The sequence below is a fragment of the Pleurodeles waltl genome, chromosome 3_1, assembly GCF_031143425.1.
Source record: "Pleurodeles waltl isolate 20211129_DDA chromosome 3_1, aPleWal1.hap1.20221129, whole genome shotgun sequence".
Taxonomy (NCBI): domain Eukaryota; kingdom Metazoa; phylum Chordata; class Amphibia; order Caudata; family Salamandridae; genus Pleurodeles; species Pleurodeles waltl.
Window position 1 is genome coordinate 1,075,987,158 of NC_090440.1, and position 20,654 is coordinate 1,076,007,811.

The window sequence follows — 20,654 nt, forward strand, 5'->3', positions numbered from 1 at the left end:
ATATCTACAAGCCACTGGAAAAATGACATACGACTAAGACTGGATCAAAAAATGACGCTAATTCTGATTAGCAACATATTTTTAATGCCTGGTCAGACCAGGCGCTAAAAAGAGGCCCAGCCACAACTACATGAGGAAAACACACAGAAGGAACCTTGGCAAGAAACTGGACACCATGTACCTGTTAGTGCTACAACTTGGCACCCTGAGAAGATGACAGCGAGGATGACAACAGCTGCTGCCCACAAAAGCAATGCAGGAGGAGGGAGAGAATATTTCACCAGCGTGCAGCAAATCTTGGCCTCAGGGAAGAAGTAGTGATCAGACTCTTCCATCTGAAGTGGGAGTCCTTGGTATGGCTGCTCCACCATATTGCTCCTGACATCACCAAAAGAGTGGAAAGTCACACAACTGTGCCATCCATGACCAGACACCTTGCTGTCCCCCTACCCGCTGGCATCTGCATCATTTCAGACCATTGCAGCACAAGTGGGTGGGATATCCAAACCATCCCTTTCTGCCTTCCTTCCTATGGCCCTGGACGTCATTGTCTGCCTCACACACCACCACATCTGGTTCCCCAACACCCAGCCACTGCAGCAGGATGCAAAACAAGGATTCTGCCAAATTGCTGAGTTCCAGTATGTGCTGACTGCAATGGAATGAACCCATGTCCAACTTGTCCCTCCTACTGCAACTGAACACATCTTCGGGAAACACAAACATACACAATCAATCAATGTGAAGGCCATTGTAGAGCATCGTGGAATATTCACAAACATCATTGTAAAATATCCTGCTAGCATCCATGATGCTTACTTCTTCAGACACTCAACAATCAGTCAACAGTTCCAGGATGGACAATGTGTCCAATGAGGCCTTCTCATAGATAAGCCAGCATACAATTCATAACACAAACAACACACTAAACTTGTGGGAAAAACAATAAATACACCACACTAAACACACAGGGAAACCCAGATGTTTAGACAACAACACATATGCCACATGCCTCACTATAGCGCATTCAACGCACATCACCCTCACATACACCCATATGTACGAGTTCTTAGCATCACCTGACTGACACGTCACATGATGGACTGGTGGAGCAATATCCCCCTGGCATACAAAAGCTGGGGTCAAACCACTACATGTGCCCACAGGTTCATTGGGAAATTCAGATCCTTCACACATAACATTCCTCTGTGGCAGCTGAACTACTGTCAATGCACTGGTAGAAGCCTGAAGCACATAATATTGAGGAGACATGGGCCTTTGCAGGGCTGGATAGGTGATGCAGGGCAGTGCAGAAAAGAACCTCATGCCTTGTCCTATCCCACAGGTGTCTGCAAACTCTTGCATACATCACAATACATCCTAAACAACTGTGCCACACTGTGCATATGAACCACATGCACATATGCATGCTAGTCAGCAATTGGCAACAACAACCCTTTGACAAGGGAGATATTTCAAGCCCAAAGTGTTAGGATTCACAAGCAACACATAGGGCACAACACATGTTACATGGCACACAACACACCAAATAGGTACAAAATGTTTCTAACATCACTTTTCTGCAGGTCTAAAGTTAAAGGACTAAGGGCCAGGTTGAAGAAAAGTGGAGCAGTGTCCATTGCAGCGCCACTTTTCTTGCACCCCTTAGCACCTCCCTACCGCCACCATGTGTGTGCTGTATTGATAATATGTGTCACCATGGCACAAAGTAGGGGCAATAGTGCCAAAATATTTGATGCTATTGATGTACTGTGTAGTATTAGTGCAAAAAAATTAGTGCTGATCCTGCACAGTACATAGGTACCCATTGAAAGAAATGTTGTGCCCCCTTTTCACGCATGCTCTGCACAGGCATTAAAAGTAGCTGCTAAAAATGACGTAGTGGAATCTGTTAGATTCCACTCCACCATTTTTGATGTCCCCTGATGGGGGAATGCCCCCTTGCAAACATGATGCATGGCACAGGCAGAATGTGGCACAAGGAGTTACAAAATGCTGCAAAGCATGTGTTGCGCCACATTGTAAAAATGAAGCTGAAATTTTGGCCTCGTTGGGCCTCATGAACATCAAAACAAATGATGGTAATGTGGCACAAAGATGAGCAAGACACTCTTAAATTTGGGCTTCTGCCAAACACCACACATATTCTGCATGGATGAACTGTCAGAACAGAAATTATTTAACAATCACCAGGTCCCTGAGGCACAACCCATGATTGGAAAGTGCACCACCACACACCAATACAATCATCCATTTTTACACAAACACAAATACAAACACAATACTAGATGCAAGTCTGAATTACGCTGAAAACAAATATGTTCCTTGACACATAGCAAATAACAAATATGCATGTCTGACCCATTTTCTCACATTCCTTGGCAGTGGACCAAGGTTACAGCATCCAGCCATGGGTCATGACCTCATATGGCAATACAACAACTGATGGTGAGCGTGCTTACAATGAAGGTCACAAAAGGACCAGGAATGTGGTGTAGTGGACATTTGACCTACTCAAATCCAGGTGCCTAGCTCTAACAGGAGGAAGCCTGTTATATGCACCACAGCTTGTGTGCAAAATTATATTTTTTTGTGCTATTTTGCACAACATCTGCATATGCACAAATATCCCCTGGGATGAACAGATAGATGTCCACATTGAGTAAGATGATGACAACGATGCACAACAGGAGCATGGGGAAGAAAGAAACTCTTCTGCTGGCGCACACAGAAGAGACCAAATTATGCACAGCTTTTTCTCTTAGACACTGTATTACAATAATCATTCCTTAAAAAATTGCAATAAAACAACTGTTGACTTTATTGACTTTTGACTACCATATGGCCTCCTTCCTACCTATTAACAATTTGGAGATAACAAAGAGCTGGTGCTGGTGCTCTGTCACCTCTCTGACCAAGATGTCATTCTCCTCCTCACTGAAGCAACACTTCTGCTTCCTTTTCTCTTTCTCCTGTGATTTTGCTAGTCCATTTTGGCTTGTACTGGGTTGTTTTGGGGTCTCTTCTGTCTTGCATTGTCCATCTTGGGTCCTTTGGGCTTGTTTGGCAATGTGTGGGCTTTTTTTATGCTAATGCTGGAAAAAGGGCGCTAGCACGATTAGCATAGAAAAATGTGCCTCTAATCATGCTAACGTCACTTTTTCAGCATTGGTATGTTTTTTTCTTACGAAGCATTGCAAAGGTTATCATCATTTTTTATTCTAACCTTCCTTTAGTGCCTTGGTGCGTCGTTTTCTAAATATGGCACACAAATGGCGTAAGGAAATGTTGAAAGGCAGCACTAATTATTTTGCCACACAACTGTGCTAGCGCAGCTACGCGTTATTTTTCTTAAATTTGGGCTTAAGTGTTTTCTTCAGTATTACCACCCTGCCTCCTTATGTGTGTGTGTTATTGTCATCTTCCACCATTTGTCTTTGTCCTTCATGCCGTGAGGCCAGGGGCCATTTTTTTGTAGTCTGTGCCCATCGGCTTACATGCATTCTTTGTTCTGCATGTCTCGCTGTTGACAGTTGTTTTTTTACCATGTGGCTGGTCACCATCTTGTCCATCCTGCCAGTGTCCCTTTGCTATAGGCTTGCATGTGTTCTTTCTTTGTTCCTCATGGCTCCTTGCTCCTTGCTGTTGTTAATTGACCATGTGTCTGGTAGCCATTTTGTCCATCTAGCTAGTGTCACTTTGCCATAGGCATGCAAATGTTCTTTGTCTGCCATGCCTCCTTACTCCTTTTTGCTGTTTTACCATGTGGCTGGAACCATTTTGTGCATGAAGCCAGTGATCCTTTTCCATAGGCTTGCATGTGTACTTTCTTTCCAATGCCTCCTTGCTCCTTGTTGTTGTTTTACCGTGTGTCTGACAGACATTTTGTGCATGTAGCCGGTGTTCCTTTGCCATAGGCTCGCATGTGTTCTTTCTTTATTCCCAATGCCCCTTGATCTTTGTTGTTGTTTGACGGTGTGGTTGGTGGCCATTTTGTCCACCCAGCCAGTGTCCCTTTGCCATAGGCTTACATGTGTTCTTTGTTTACAATGCCTCCTTGCTCCTTGTTTTTGTTTTACCTTGTTGGCATCCATTTTGTGCATCCAGCCAGTGTGTCTTTCCCACAGGCTTGCATTTAAACATCAGCAATTATTGGTCATCTTACTTGTTTAATTTAAGTTTATATTTAAACATTTTAATTTTCATTTTTTATATTAATTTTTCATTTTACTTTTTCATTTTAATTTTTTTTTTTAATGTCTTGTTTTTTAATTTTAATCTTTTAAAGTTTTTTGTTTCTTTAAAAAATGTATTTCATTGTAATTAATTAAGCAATACGCCTCTTCCATCCGTCCATCCATTTCTTCATTCATCCAACCATCCATCAACCAAAGGCTAACAGCTGCGCTACAGCATTCGGTTCCTTTAGGTGTATAATAATTCAATTTCCTCTTGGACAATCTGGATGCAGTGCACTGTAGACACATCAGCAAGATAATTCATTTTTTTATTATTATTCCATTTTCCCTGGACAACCTGGCTGCCATAGGTTTTACCCATGCACCTCTCTCTGACTACCATGGGTGTCTACTTTAAAGTAGATGATAATAAAACAAAGAGCTATATCTGTAGGTGCTGCCTGGTTTAACATGAAATTCTATGGTGTGGTGACATGGTTTGACTTTACAATGTTTGATTAAATTGGTATTTATTACATAAGCAACTAACCGCACTAATATTGCATTTGTCTCTACTATTTCAGCAACACAAAAGGATGATGGACGGGGTGCTGAACAAAGCAAACACTCAACCTCAGTCACAGATCTGGGTTTAATCCATCGTTCTTTTGCTCACCATGCCACCCCAGTTTGGACCCAGCCATATGCAAATCAGTCTTGACCCTGTTCCTCATGGGAACACTCCAGCCCGAACTGCGAAGCCAGGTCCTCCCTGGACAGGAAACAAGCATCCTGGGACCGGTTTCGGGGTATCACCCTTCATCAGCCAGGCTAGCTTGAATCCAGTGGCACAGTGAGCAAGGGACCCACGTCTGGGCATACCCTTCCCACTTAGGGCAACATTAGCAACACAAAAGGATGATGGACGGAGTGGTGAACAATGCAAACACTCACCCCCAGTCACAGATGTGGGTTTAATCCATCGTTATTTTGCTCACCATGCCACCCCACTTTGTACCCAGCCATATGCAAATCAGTCTTGAACTTGTTCCTCATGGGAACAGTCCAGCCCGAACTGCCAAGCCAGGTCCTCCTGGGACCGGAAACAAGCATCCTGGGACCAGTTTCAGGGTATCACCTTTCATCAGCCAGGCTAGCTTGAATCCAGTGGCACAGTGAGCAAGGGACTCACGTCTGGGCATACCCTTCCCACTTAGGGCAACTTTAGCAACACAAAATGATGATTGACGGAGTGCTGAACAATGCAAACACTCACCCCCAGTCACATATCTGCGTTTATTCCATTGTTCTTTTGATCACCATGCCACCCCTGTTTGGACCCAGCCACATGCAAATCAGTCGACCCTGTTCCTCATTTCAACCCAACAACAATGCCGCATTTCACTCACTGCATGTTTTTCTCACTTGGTTGCTTTTGGGTGCACATGAGAAGACACGTCTCATCGTCGGCAGTACTACCAAAGAGAAGGTGTGTACAGTTACTTTGGTCCTTCCAGCTCTTCTGCTTGTGCATCTTAGTGCCACTGCCAACTGAGAGCTTAGGATGCCCCAAAGAAATTGCTCCCAAGAAAGTGGTCAGTGAGAAGAAGCAGCTTTCCACCAGTGGCATTCCGACTGCAAAACGTTTGGGAGACGTGTGCCTGCCACACCAGCCTCGGGAGAGGAACATGGAATCAGCACTCCTACATCAACAGCACCACCCCACCCCAACCTAAGCCCAAGACCATGTCTGTCACTGAGGTAGACAATGCAATCATGGCGATGCCGACGAGTAGTGATACCGAAAGGGATTTCTCCCTTTCGCAAAGTTGCACTCAATCATTTCAGGAAATAGAGCAAATTGGATAGCAGCCGCAGCCAGCAATAGTAGATTTTCCCAAAGTTGAGGTTGAAGAGGAGGTCAAGCTTCCTGCTGAGTGAGAACCTCCTCTTTAAGAATCAAAGGCTCCCAGATCTCCAGCAACGAAAGAGGAAGGGTACTACTCCACCTTCTTCTGCAAGCACCACTTCTGGGGTGATGATAGGGACATGAAGTGGACCCCAGCAGAGTCCAGGAGATGCCAGGAGAGATAAGGGAAAATAAAAGTTCCAGAAAGCCTTAAAATCATGGAAAGGGATGCTGATGAGGAGAAGAACAAGCCAGTCATTCTCATAGAACCTGACATTTCTATTCAACCTGCTCTAAAGGATGTGGCGCAGGCAGCATTGCCAGCTCCCATATTTGTGAGGCCCAAGCAGAGACCTGCACCAACCCATACCTCAGTAGAAGTATGTACTGCTAAGAGGCGATCGATAAACCTACCTACATCCTGTTCTTCTTCAGGCATTGGCCCAGTAATTAAGTACTCCTCCCCAGTTTGGGACTTTTTTAACAAGAACAAACAGGAGGAGGACATTGCGATATGCTCCATTTACCATGTGAGTGTTCTTCGAGTTAAGCCTGGTTCACATTGTGGCACTGGAGGCCAGACGACCCAGATGAAATCATGCAATCTGGTGGGAGGAGCACCTTAAAGAAATTGCTGAACACGGTGTCGGTGGTGAAGGTGAGGTGAGCCAGGAAACATCAGCTACAACTGATCAAATGACAGTGAAAGGTGAGAAAGAAAAGGGTGACATCCTCACACAAAGCAGCTCTGTCCCCAGTAGTGCACCAGAATCACCAGCCTCGGTGACCTCACAATGGCTCAGGAAGACTCAGAGTCAGATGGAGCTACTAGGGCACACATTAACTGTACATGATGCACACTGAGTCTACTACCACCTACAACTCAAAAGTCGCCTGCGTCAGTGACACCACAAAAGAAGAAAATGTAGGCTACCATTACAGGCATGTTTAGACAGGAGGGGGCCTAAGATCAATACCACCCAAAGGCATGTGTGTAGAATGGGAAGCTTGCAAAAATGTTAGCACTGGACCTCCTCCCTTTTTCTTTTGTGGAAGATTACACATATTATGGCAGCTCTCTGCCTGAAATGAAAGGTTCCAAGTCAGACCAATTTTGCCTGAGTTTCTGTTCCAGCACTGCATCAAGCTGTGCTGCAATTGATTGGTCAAGCTTTGCAGCAAAGTGTTACCCACACTATCTACCTGACAACAGACATGTGGATCAGTTGTTAGGCTACTGATTACATGTGCATCACTGCACATTGGATCTCTTTTACGGGGGTAAAGCAAAAGCTGGCTACAGGACGTGGCCATGAAGACATTTTTAAGAGCGTTTGGTCGTATGCAACATTAGCCATGCTCACTATGGACAAATCACATATAGCTGCAAACATCTTGGATGAATATAATAGCAAAGTATCTGAATGGCTGCGACCCAGATGTCTCTGAATTGGATTTGTTGCCATGGATAATGGCAGTGATATAGTCAAGGCCATGGCAGACAGTGGCTATATCAGGGTCATGTGTTTTGTGCACTGCATCAACCTGGTTGTGCAAGGGTTTCTCAAGAAAGTAGACATAGGGGGCTAATATGACCCCAGCTGCGGAGGTAATACCACGAACAGGCTGGCGGTACCTGCCTCCACTGTTATGACATTGTGGTTTGGCGAATGCCGAACCCCCAATGTACCACACCGACCTCCACGGCGGTAACGACCGCCAGATTGGAGACTACAGCCTCCAGCCCGTCGGCCGTCACTAGGTCGCCCATTGCATTATGACCCCACCCACCGCCATGGTTTCAGTGGTTTCTGTACCACCACTGTATTCCTTCCTTGGCACTAATAGGGGTCCCTGCTCCCCCCTCCCCCTCCCCAGAGTCCTTCCACACTGTCCCCCCCTCTCCCAACTCCACACATACTTATACACATACAGGCACATACATACACACCCATACACACCCATACACACACATGCATACACACATTCACCGACGCATTCATGCATACACACTGACAGCAACACTTATGAACATACATCCAGGCACACACGCAATCTCACAACACAACATGCACGTACACTCACACCCACTCATGCACACACGCATTACACATGCATGCACGCTTTGACACAAAGTCACACACACCCCCACACATGCACACAACACCCCCACCCCCTCCTCTGTCGGAGAACCTGACTTACCTGCATGCAGGGGGTCCTGTGTCAGGAGACGGGATGCAGCGCTGCTGCCAGCAGCAGCTTTCCAGCAAACACCGCCAGGCCGTATCACGGAACCTTAGCACCGTCTGCCGCCATGACCGTCAACGGAATTCCGCCAGCCTTCTGGCGGAATTCCATCTATGGTCATAATGGCATGGACGGTGACGGTATGTTGGCGGCTGCCGCCGTGGCAGTAGGCGGAATTTGCCGCCAATGTCATAATGAGGGCCATACTCAGCAACATACTGACCACCAGCAGGCAAATCTGCACTCATTAAAGCCATTCTCCTAAAGCCTGGAAGCAGTTGCAGATTATTTAGCATGGTAACAGGGTACCAGTTAAAGCCCTGACACAGAAGGTGCCAACATGTTGGAACTCAACCTATTATATGAGGCAACATCGGTTTGAGCAATACGGACATATCAATGATGCGGACAAATGGGGCACAGTCAAATGCCTGACACAGATGCTACTCCCTTTTGAGGTTTTTGTGCGGGAAGTTAGCAAAGAGGGCAGTATGATAGGCCAAGCTATTCAGGTCTTGCATCTGCTACAGGAACAGCTAAAGAAGGTGTCTGGAAGGTTTAAACTCAGAGGTGTGAATGAAAATCCAGAAGAGCATGCCTTATTTGAGAGCTTAATCCTCAGTTTGGCTTGTGATTAGGGTTGAGTGAAGAATTCCCCTCCACCAGCTGAGTTTTCTCCACTCCGTGCTCTGCGTGGAGTGCAGAGTTGTGAAAAACTCCATGAAATGATGCAGAGCAGAGTTTTTTTCTCTCACTCATTAACGTTAAGTTGCTGAGTGCGAGCGAGAGAAATTGCTAAGTTGGCGAGCTAGAGCATGGTAGGTCACAACTGCTAACATAGAGAAAGAAGCCATTTGCATTGAGGAAGCTGCCGCTTGAGTAGAAAATCTACTCGAGCAACAGAAAGAAGTTAGTGCCCGCTGGTGCTCCGCATGATGCAGTTTGCACTGATTTTACAGTGTGGGAGAAACTGTTGTACTGAAAATCAGTGCGAACAATGCAATTTACTGAAACTCCACCACTTGAGGAATTCCGCATAGTGCTGCAGAGTTTTTTCTGCACTTCTGCCCAGCAGAACTCCACAAACTCCTCCCAGGCCTACCTGTAATGCAAGGCTGCAAAATGACATTATCTCGTACAAAGAGTACATCTGTGCCATCCTAGTTGAGCTACACTACAAAAACATTCTTTCCTCTTTCATTACTTTTTTTGTCTGAAGGGGATGTTTCAAAGTACAAGAGGTGGATTGTTGAGCACCAACACAAAGAATACACAGTTCCAGTGATTGATAGAGAGATTAATCCCTAAACGGAGCTAAAAAAGAATGGAGAGGGCCCTGAGAGTCCAGATAAGACGGAACAAGAGGCCTCACACACCAGATGGTGACATACTTCATCATCGGGCTTTGCTCCTTGTCAGGCCGGCACTGCACTGCCCACAAGGGGGCTCTTTGCCGGAGATCTTTTAATATAGATAGCTGCTGCTTGGTGAATGCTGAAATGTGGGATTGGTACAAAAAGAGTGCTGTTAAAAATGACTAGAGGAAAAAACAAAGATTTATTCGGAGTTAACCTCTGTCATGATTAAAAAAAGAGTGTATGGGAAGAAATTAGATTAATGTCTAATCTCCCCAAATCAAGTGAGATGTTGATAAACACAGTCCCTATAGTCTGAGAATGTAGTGAGTGCAAGTACGGGAATCCCTATACTGCCTCAGAAAAAAGATTCACATGGGTACTCCTCCACCGGGTCGCCCCATTGTGTCAAGTATATGACCCCTATTGGAACCCTTGACCAAATTCTGTGACTTTTTCTTACAACCTATAGTCCAACAGACATCGACCTTCCTAAAGGATACTAAGGATACCTTGGTATTGTTAAAACATATCAACATGAGCAACACTACAAATATGTTGATGTGCCTTTTTGTGGAGGCACTATATACTAATATACCTCAGGATGCCACCCTAGAAGCAGTGGAAGATACTCTTAGCCTCATGACTTGGGCTTACAACACCCCCATTAGTTACATCATACAATGTGCAAGTTTAGCTCTTAAAGAGAATTGATTCCAATTTGAAGATAATCTCTATCATCAAATACAAGGGACCTCTAGGGGGAGTGCATTTGCACCCAGTTTAGCCTGCCTCTATAAGTATACTTTTGAGCAATGTCATATTTTGTCACCCTCACAACCCTTTTTTTCTAACATCCGCTTGTGGCGTCGGTACATAGATGACATATTGGTGGTATGGAAGGGTGTCAGATCAAGGCGTTTATAAATTGGATCAACACCTTGGACTGCCACTTTCATTTCAGTGCTAATTTTTCCAATGAGGTGGTTTCCTTTCTGGACTTACGAAATATATTGACGGATGGATTTCTGCACTCCTCCGTCTTTCATAAAACTACAGATAGGAATAGCTTATTGTTATTTGACAGCCACCATCCAAAATCTTTGAGGATGAATCTACCTTTTGGACAGTTTTTGAGACTGAGAAGTAATTGCACTGACATCTCTGACTTCCACTCGCAAGCCAACATCCTATGTCAAAAGCTGAGAGATCGCAACTACCCCAAACAAATCATCGGGCAGGCTAAGAAGAGAGCCCGGAACGTACATAGAGATGTTCTGTTGACTGAGACCATACGTGAGCCACAAACCAGATTGACCTGTGTCACCACCTTCACTCCTTTGTTCTGGGGAGTCTTTAGAATGCCCCTTGTTTGCTTTTAAAAGAACACAGAATATCAGAGATCTTGTGGTACATACTAAACCAGCACCTAACAAGAATCAGGACATGACCATCCCAAAATCTTGGCTAGGGGTCAGAGGTCATCACCCCTGTGGAGGGTGCAATGTCTGTCCTTTATTAATCAATGCCCATTAACTAGACCTGGGTGATACTAGAAAATGGCAGCTATTGACACATACGAATTGTCGCACTAAGAACTGCATCTATATGATCATTTGCCCTTGTGATCTCCATTACATTGGGATAACCACCAGGATGGTTAAGATACAGGTCGATGAACATCGCAGTACTATAAGATGTCAGCGATCCTCTACTAATTTAACGAAGCATTACATCGAGCAACATCACACTCCTAACGACCTCAAATGGGTGGTTTTGGAATGTGAAAAGGATAATAGAGAATGCACTAGTAGATTACTTGAGAAAGTACAAAGTTGTGTGTACAGATTGGGACAACACTTGACAGGACTCAATTACGATATTCCTTGGATAGACTTCATTTATCGTTAACATTAAGCCATCTACATATTCTTCTGTCACTGAATATAATTTATACATAGGTATTTTTTGCCCTAGACATTAACTATACCTTTAAGTGTTGCTCCCCTTTGATTAGGGTTTCATTTTGTGTAATTTCCACTCTAGCCTATCATTTAGGGTTTCCTTCCATTGTCCTGACCTGCTCCAAGTCCCCAGGGAAATCAGCTTCACCCTGCAGCACCACCAGTTATAATTTAGTCATTTAATTATATCTTGCATCCTATCATGCACTGCTCATGAACTCACATATTACATTATTCATAGCATGTTAATCACATCATTGATGACATCACAGAAGATATTTCAAATGATGCACTGAAGTATACAAACAGTGATGGTTGGAATGCTTGATGTAATATCACCCACAGATAACAACTTGTTCCACATCCCATTACACAAGAAACCTAGGACTGGTTTTGCTCTTTTTTTTTATATTTTAGTGTGCCCCCCCTATGTGGGATGGGTATGCCCAGACGTGAGTCCTATGCACACTACTTCACTGGAACCGAGATATACCTATCTGATGAGCCTTAACTAGGCTAAAATTGGACCTGGCCTGGGAGCTTGGGATGGATTGTTCCCATTGGACCAGGATCAAGACCAATTTGTATAAGGATGGGTCCAAATTGAGGTGGCTCGGTGTGCAAAATAATGACTGTTTGGGATGCAGCTTGAGTATTTACCAGTGGCTGTGATTAACTCCAGCATTCAATCCAACACTTTTTTCTATATTTTTGGTATATTCTATGATATCTCAAATTACATCATTGATAACATCACTGATGACGTTATCTAATGATTGGGAAAGTGTGCCACAGGTGTTCTGATTTGGAGGTAATTCAACAAACTACACCTGTCTTTAATTTTATACCATAAAATGGAGTCTTAATGGATATAACCTTTGGTCATATACAAAATACACAACTGTCATGTCACCCACATTTGATGGATGGTACCCTATTTTTAGTGGCATTCAGCCACCTAACAAACAAAATACCTACATAGATGTTAATAAGGTCACCCACTTTTTTAACCTGAACCACACTCCAAAAAGGGACTTCATACTCTATTTGCCTTAAGAGTATCAGTGGAAGCAATTGAGAGCATTATTTGAGGGGGATGAGTACCTACTTACATAATAATCACAATTCTTGTCGGGGTGAGACAATAAATTAACCTGCGCCTCAGCCTAAGCTGAACTCCCTGATAGCTATCATGCAGAACAGACAGTCATAACTTAGAGGCAATGTCTAAAGTATTCATGCCATACCAAAACAGTAATTAAATCAAAACACAACACAATACAAGAAAATCCCTAAGAAATTGAGAACGATAACAAAATAGAATATATGTCAATAAATAAAATAACACCAAAACAGAAAAAAATCCACAAAGGTGAACCAAAGTTATTTTTAATTTTTATGGTTCACAAGAGAGGCAACAAGAGTTAAGTATCATCTGGTTGCCCTTAACTGGTACCAAGCCACAGGTTTAGACCAACCGCAATGGAGCGTGGATCGGATACAGAAACCAGGTCCGACCCTCTCTGTATTATTTTAAGACGTAGGCTCATGATTACTAGGATTTTGCATTGGGGTTGAACTACTTTTGTGGCACAGCTCTGATGCAAAATAAATGTTATAATTTACTAAGCCATTCTGTGTCCATTTGTGTGGCTTTGCATGGTTTGGTAAATACAAAGTAATGCAAGGCAGTGCTAAGCACTACCTTGCACTACTTTGCATCAGATAGACAACAGACGGGTAGAGTATAAGTGTTCCTGTTCATCCACTTATGTATTTTGACAAACAAATCTGATTTACAAACACTTGTAAACCTGAGTTTGCTCCAAAATGTTGCATGTACCCAAAAGAGGAGCAACAAGGTTAAACATATTAATTCCCCTTATTAATTACTCTTTCCATGTGAGCTGCATTCTGCAGGAAATATAGAAACAGGAAAATGACTCTAAGGGTTGTATTTGTGCAGAGAAGTATTCCTTTATTAAAAAAAGCAATCCTGCCTGCAATGCAGGCACCCTTTCACGATGGTGCAATGGTGCCCCTTTGGGCACTAGGCTGGCTAAAGTGCAGCAACATTGGAAGAGAGCAGAAGTTAGCCTTATCTTAGCAGATATGACACCTTTCTGCTCCAACCATTTCACACAGCGCACCATGTTCCCTTGTTGCATTGTATCGCATGAAGAATTGTAAATATGGTCCTCTGTCTCTGAAGTAGAAGTCAAAAATCCTCAATGGAACAAGGCAGCAGGCTCTGGCCAAAGAAGGATCCATGTGCTCAGATAGTCACAGGACAAGGTCTTAGTGAAGTTGTTGACTTGTGGCAGGAAAGCTCTTATCAGGAGAGTTTTGATTTTTGGTCCCTGTCCCCTTTTTAAAGCACAGGTCCTTCTATCATACTAAGACTGTAAGTTGTAGCAGTAGGGGGAGTTCTGGAGGCTGGTTACTTTTTCCACTTGGTTCTGTTGAATCTGTTCTCCAGTGGTTTTTAAAGCCAAACCGTTTCTAAGTCCCTGGTTTCAGGGCATTTTGACACCAGCCAGGGGTCTAGGACCTTGGGGTCAACACTTTGTTGTCAAGACTGTCGCCTGCAGATACCAGAAGAATGTTCCAGGAAAGATTCAGTTGGATCTGGTCAGCTTGGCAGTTGCAGAAAAGACCTCTTGTATATTGTTTTGTCTTGTAACTTGAACAGGAGGCCGGCCCTTTATTCCTTGAAGTCCACTTCTTTGTCATAGGTGAAAGAAGGAAAGCAGGTCCAAGGCTTCTGGATGCATCTCTGGTCACATCCACAGTTCCAATTTTCTTCTGTTTCCCATATGTCACTAAAGTGTTTTGAGGAGAGTACTGTGGGTGCCTCATTTATGCCTGGCACCAGCTTGTGGGTAGTGGTGACTCCTGGCTCCTCACTAGCCAATAGGGAAAAAGTTACCAGGGACAACCTTACTTGTTTTTGCAGCAGTTTCTGTGTGCCTCTCTGCAAACATTCTCACAGTGCCCCTCTCTGCCTAAATCCAGTATGGTGAAACACCTCTTCTCCTGTGCAAAATCTGTGTTCCCACCCCAGAGGTGTGGCTAGGAAAAAGGAGAACCCCTCCTCTCTGATCAGCCTAAACCAGTTTTGGGGGCAGTTCCTTCCCCACTAGCCTTCCTAGATGGGGACAAATTTAAGTTTTTTTTAAATGATGGAATAGTTTATAAAGCAATGTAAATAGCAGTATCCTGGATGATGTCAGCATAACAAGATTTACTTATGTAATTTGAGATTTCATCAGTGCTGCCATCAATTATGTAATTTTACTTGTCATGAGTAATGTAATATATGAGGTCTGAAGCAGTACATGACGGGCATGCAGGTTATAGTTAGTTGACAAAACTATAACTGTAGATTTTCAGTGTTTATTATTTGCTTTTTAAATGTTACTTCCTATATAATTTCAACATCTAACTATAATGTCACTTTATACTTTGTCTGTTTCAGTGTATTTCTGAGGTTTCTGTAGTTTACGCTAAGACTTTATTACTGTATCTAGGTATGACATCAATTTAAACGATTCTTTGCTGAATATCCATATATTTCCAGTAAAAAGTACAAATACAATTGTTCCTTTACAACTATACTGACACTATGGGGGTCATTATGAGTTTGACTGTCTAATGCCCACCATGTTGGCAGTGGTGGTCATACCACCGACGGCAACGACCACCAAATTATGACCATGGCAGTGACCATGTTTCTGCTGGACAGATTACAAGGCTGCACACTGCCAAGATTTCCGGCGCGGTCTCACCGCCATGAAAACCCTGGCAGAAGCCAACTAAATAAAAGGAAACACTCACCTTCAGGAACATATACCTGCCAGTGGCCACCATGGAACCTGAACTGGAAGTCCTCTGACTGCTCCTACAACGATTCCGGAACCAGTGATGGCGATGAAGACAACAACCGTAAGAACACACTCCTCCCGGACACTGAGGGAAAGGCATCAGTACCCAGGTACACACAACATATACAGCCGGGACGGCTTGCGGCGGCAAAACACACGTAACCACGCACCCATACGAAAACACACACCTACATACACACACGCACACACATACCACACACACGCACACCCGTACTACACACACCATGGCTAACACACATGTGCAATACACACACAAATTCGCACACACACAGAACCAGCACTGTCTAACACAATCATACACAACACCACTGAGTCATATAATGACATCACAACCGCAAGTAGACAAAGGCTAGGCCAAGCAATCTCTCTGCACACCTCCACGATAACACATACATACAACAACATGTAACATCACCACACAACCAATCAACACCATCACACTGCCATACAACGAAGAATATGTTGAACTACTCCCACACCACACACAACATATATGACATAGCCATCACCACACAAAATGACACACACACAACAACTACACAAGTGCACACAACTCTACCATTACAGATGGCAACACAAACAATATGCAATTCATATACAGAGATGTATGTAACAAACACGAACATATCGTACACACAATATACAGCAATGACAGCAGGACAAATAGCAGAGCCACACACACACATGTGGGCCAGGCTAAATAGCTAGCACAGACCTCACACACACATGTCACACATACAAAAACCAAAGGCCACAAACACCAAACAGCCATGTAGAAAGAAAGGCAGGACAAGTATATTACCATCGAATCCAACACCAGGTTGGCCCAGATGTATTAGTAGGGTCAAATGGTAAAATTAAAGTAATTATGTACAATGATAAGGCCGTTGGCCAGTCCTAGGTCCAAAGTGCCAAAGGCACAAATGACACTTCACTGTGCCCCTACTTAACCTCTGACTGCAAAATGACCTCCACAGGGTAGGAGCATCAAGGAGGCAGGCAGGCACTTCAGAGGTTAGAAGGGGGATGGAGAGGGGTTGGGCTTGGGAGGGCTGTCCTTGGACTTGGGTTTGAGAGGGGGGTTCTTGGGCTTGGGCTTGGGAAGGGGTCTTTGGGTCTGAGCTTGGGAGGGGTAGACTTATTGGCAGGGGGAGGGGCATTGGCACTACCTGGGGGGCAGGCGAGGACTTGTAGGTGGAAGGGCTGGACTTGGGGAGGGACACAGAACACTTGGGCGTATCAAGGGGTGGGAGAGGGGTAGGGAACAGGGAGAACTCTAAAAGGAAATGCTTCTTAGACACACATGGAAGGTCATGACAAAAGGGTTGGAGTGCGGATGGAGCGGGAGTGGTTGTGAGATGTGTCTTGGTGGATGTCTTGGGTACAAGTGAGTATGTGGAGTGCTTGTGGGTGCTGGGTGTCTGCTGGGTGGGTCAGTGCGGACGTTTAGGTGTCTTGGGTGGAGGGGGCACGAGAGGTGCTGGGAGATGCCGTGGTGGATGGGTAACTGTCTGTTGGTGTGGTGTTTGCAGGTATTATACATGTGCTACATATGGGATGTTGGTAGTTGTGGTGGCTGCGGATGTGGTGACTGGGGTGGATTTCTGTGGGTCTGCTAGTGTGCTGACTGTGGGTAAGATAGAACTGGTGGCTGGATCTGTGAATGATGGAGTGGTGGCTGTAGGTGTCTGGTGTAGTGTGTGTGAAGGAGGGAGTGATGGGGGAGAGATTGCAGTGAGTGGATGTTTCTGTGTCTGCAGGTGGGTGTTGCTTGTGTGCATTCTGGTGGTGGGTCTACTGTTGCTTGTGGTTGTCTGAGCTACCCTTGTCTGTTGAGGTGGATGCATGCCTGTGTATATGTGGGCTTTGGATGAGTATGGGAAGAGGAGTTTGGGATTGGGAAGAGGTAGGTAGAGCGGGGACCCGAGACAAAGGGGGACTGGTGCAGTCAGAATAGAGCCCAGGGCCTGAAAGAATATCTGTAGGCCAGTCATGACACCGTGAATGCCCTCCAGGAATGCATTGCTCTGTTGTACTTGAGCTGCCAGTCCCTGGATGGCACTCACTAAGCTGGAGTGACCCATTGAGATGGAGCTCAGGAGGTCAATAGCCTCCTCGCTGAAGGCAGAAGAGCTCACTGCGGCAGGAGCAAAGGTTCCTGCAGCAAAGGAGATGCCCACCCTTCTGGGGGAGTGGGCCCGGGTAACCGGATGGGGAGCTACTAGGAGGACGGTGCTACTAAGGGGTAGGCAGAACACCACCAAGAGGGAATGTCCACCGGAGGAGGATTCTGAGGAAAATGTGGTAGATCCGGTCTCCCCGTGGCCCTCCCCTCAACCTCCGGCTTGCTGGGTCCGTTGCTCTCACTGATGACTGCTTCCTGGGCCCCAAGGGCTGTTGCTTCCCCACTGGCCTGTGCCCCTTCTCATTCACCAGATGATACTGATGCATACAAAGAGAGGGCGAGGGAGGGAGAGAGAAACAAATAGGGGGGAAAGGGCCAACATATACCTCCCATAGACACAGCTAAACATGTTAATCTGTGACAATACATATCATGGCCAGGCAATTGCATTTGCCAATATTCATTATCTAAGTCATGTCATTACATGTCACTACTATCCGCACCTGTATGCCAACCCTCACACCTACATTAATACCTGAGTAGGACAGCACTACTTGAGTCATCCTCATGAGGCCAGTCAAAGCCCTTTTAGCTAGCAAAACATGCCCTAGATGCAGTATCAATAGTATGGCTGAACACACATCATACAACATATCTCACCATACCCCTTTTACCCATTGGATGTGCAGCTGACTGACCACAGCACTTCAGGCCTCTACAGTAACAACACCTGATTAGTCCATGTCCTGCTTACTATGTCAATTACAGCGAAGACAACTCCACTCACAGACCAAACAGCACCTACCTGTCATATTACATGGCTGGCCACTCAGTAAAGTGATGCCATTATGGAGAACAGCTCATACCCAAACAGTTCATATATTATGTGTACTATGTGAATCTGTGGTATAGCCATGTGATCAGTCAGGCCCTATCACAGAGCCAGAGCAGCTGACACCCAACACATATATCACTACTCAGCATACTGCTGAGTGCCTCTACAATAGGACATGTACAACACATAACACATCCAAACACATCCATTGAGTGCAGTGTCACAACAGGTGTACCACTGGAACACACATATCACATCATGGATCACTTCTAATGCCACCACACATGTAGGTACACCAGTTGGACTATGCACCATGACAACTCCAGCCTGACACACACCATTCCACAAATGGCAAATTCTGTCACAGAGCCCAGACAAACACACATCTCAGAGGGGAAATATTTTCATTCATTAGGCACACGTGGACAAACACCACTGGCTCTATACCAATTTCACATCCCACTAAGGCAGCCTGAGGAGACTGAATCCAAAATTTGAATCACATCAACATGCCATGTACCATGCAATATCCAAACCACTGCTAATCTGCCACTACCTATTACCCATGTCAAGCTATAATAGTCACAGTCCATCAGATTACCCCCAAATGTCCTTGATGACATGATGTAGATAGTTACTCAGCATTGTAACCTAGGAATTGCTAGGGCTTTGTCATGCACACCATGATGACAAATAAGGGATCTCCCAGGCACTTAACACCTCTAGTACCATCCCATAGGATTAAAGGTCACATCCCTCCAAGTATAGCTCACATGCATGCATGATCTGTGCAGTCATCTTTCATCAATTCTATGTTTCAGTATCCCAGGTTGCCTACCTACACATGCCCACAGTCAGTAGATCACCTCTATATGCCTAGTCAACTGTCAGGCCAATACTCCTTTCCCATGAAGGCCATTTCTGAGGTAGTACTGTAATGCCAGCTCCACAATCTGTCAATGCCACATAGCAGATACAGTATATGATGTATATAGTTCCCAGTGATAAAAGGGGAGTCACACAGTAGCAGATACAGGTAGGCTACACAGATGGGAGTACACTGACACTTCAGAGCCACTAATGCAGATGAATGGAGTTGGTCATACACAATGCTTAGGGTGCTCCAAAGACTCACATCCATTGCATAGCCAGGATGGAGTCACACATGTGCCTATGTCATTAGTGCACCTCCACATTACAGGTATGAAAAGGTATTGAAATGTGAGAAGTTCATCCACTTTCAGTAAAGCATGGAAAACATTGTTAGAAATGGGGTCTCTGATTGGCAGTCAGTTTGTACTCTGTCGAAGCAGGGACCCTCACTCTAGTCAGGGTAATGGAGAAACACACTTAGATGAACCCTGTTTACCCACTTGGCACAAGCAGTCTGGCTTATCTCAGAGGCAATGTGTAAGGTATTTGTACCAACACACAGTAATACAGTGAAAAACACACAAAAAATGGATACCCCACCAGTTTAGAAAAGTAGGTATTATTTATCTAAATCAAACAAGACCAACACAACAAAAATCCAACATACACAACTTAGGATATGAAGTTTCAAAAGAATAAGGGGGTCATTACGACATGACCGCCAGGGCCGGGGCCGCGGATGCACCGTCAACAAGCTGGCGGTGCATCCATGGGCACTCTGACCGTGGCAGTACAGCCGCGGTCAGAAACGGGAAACAAGCGGTGTCCCGCCGGTTTCCCGCTGCCCTGGGGAATCCTCCATGGCGGCGCTGATTGCAGCGCCGCCATGGGGATTCCGACCCCCTTACCACCATCCTGTTCATGGCGGTAACGGGTGTCGTGGGGCCCCTGGGGGCCCCTGCAGTGCCCATGCCAATGTCATGGGCACTGCAGGGGCCCCCTAACAGGGCCCCACCAAGATTTTCAGTGTCTGCCAAGCAGACACTGAAAATCACGACAGGTGCAACTGCACCCGTCGCACCCCTTCCACTCCGCCGGCTCCATTCGGAGCCAGCATCCTCATGGAAGGGGGTTTCCCGCTGGGCTGGCGGGCGGCCTTCTGGCGGTCGCCCGCCAGCCCAGCGGGAAACTCAGAATTACCGTGGCAGTCTTTTGACCGCGCAGCGGTATTCTGACAGCGGG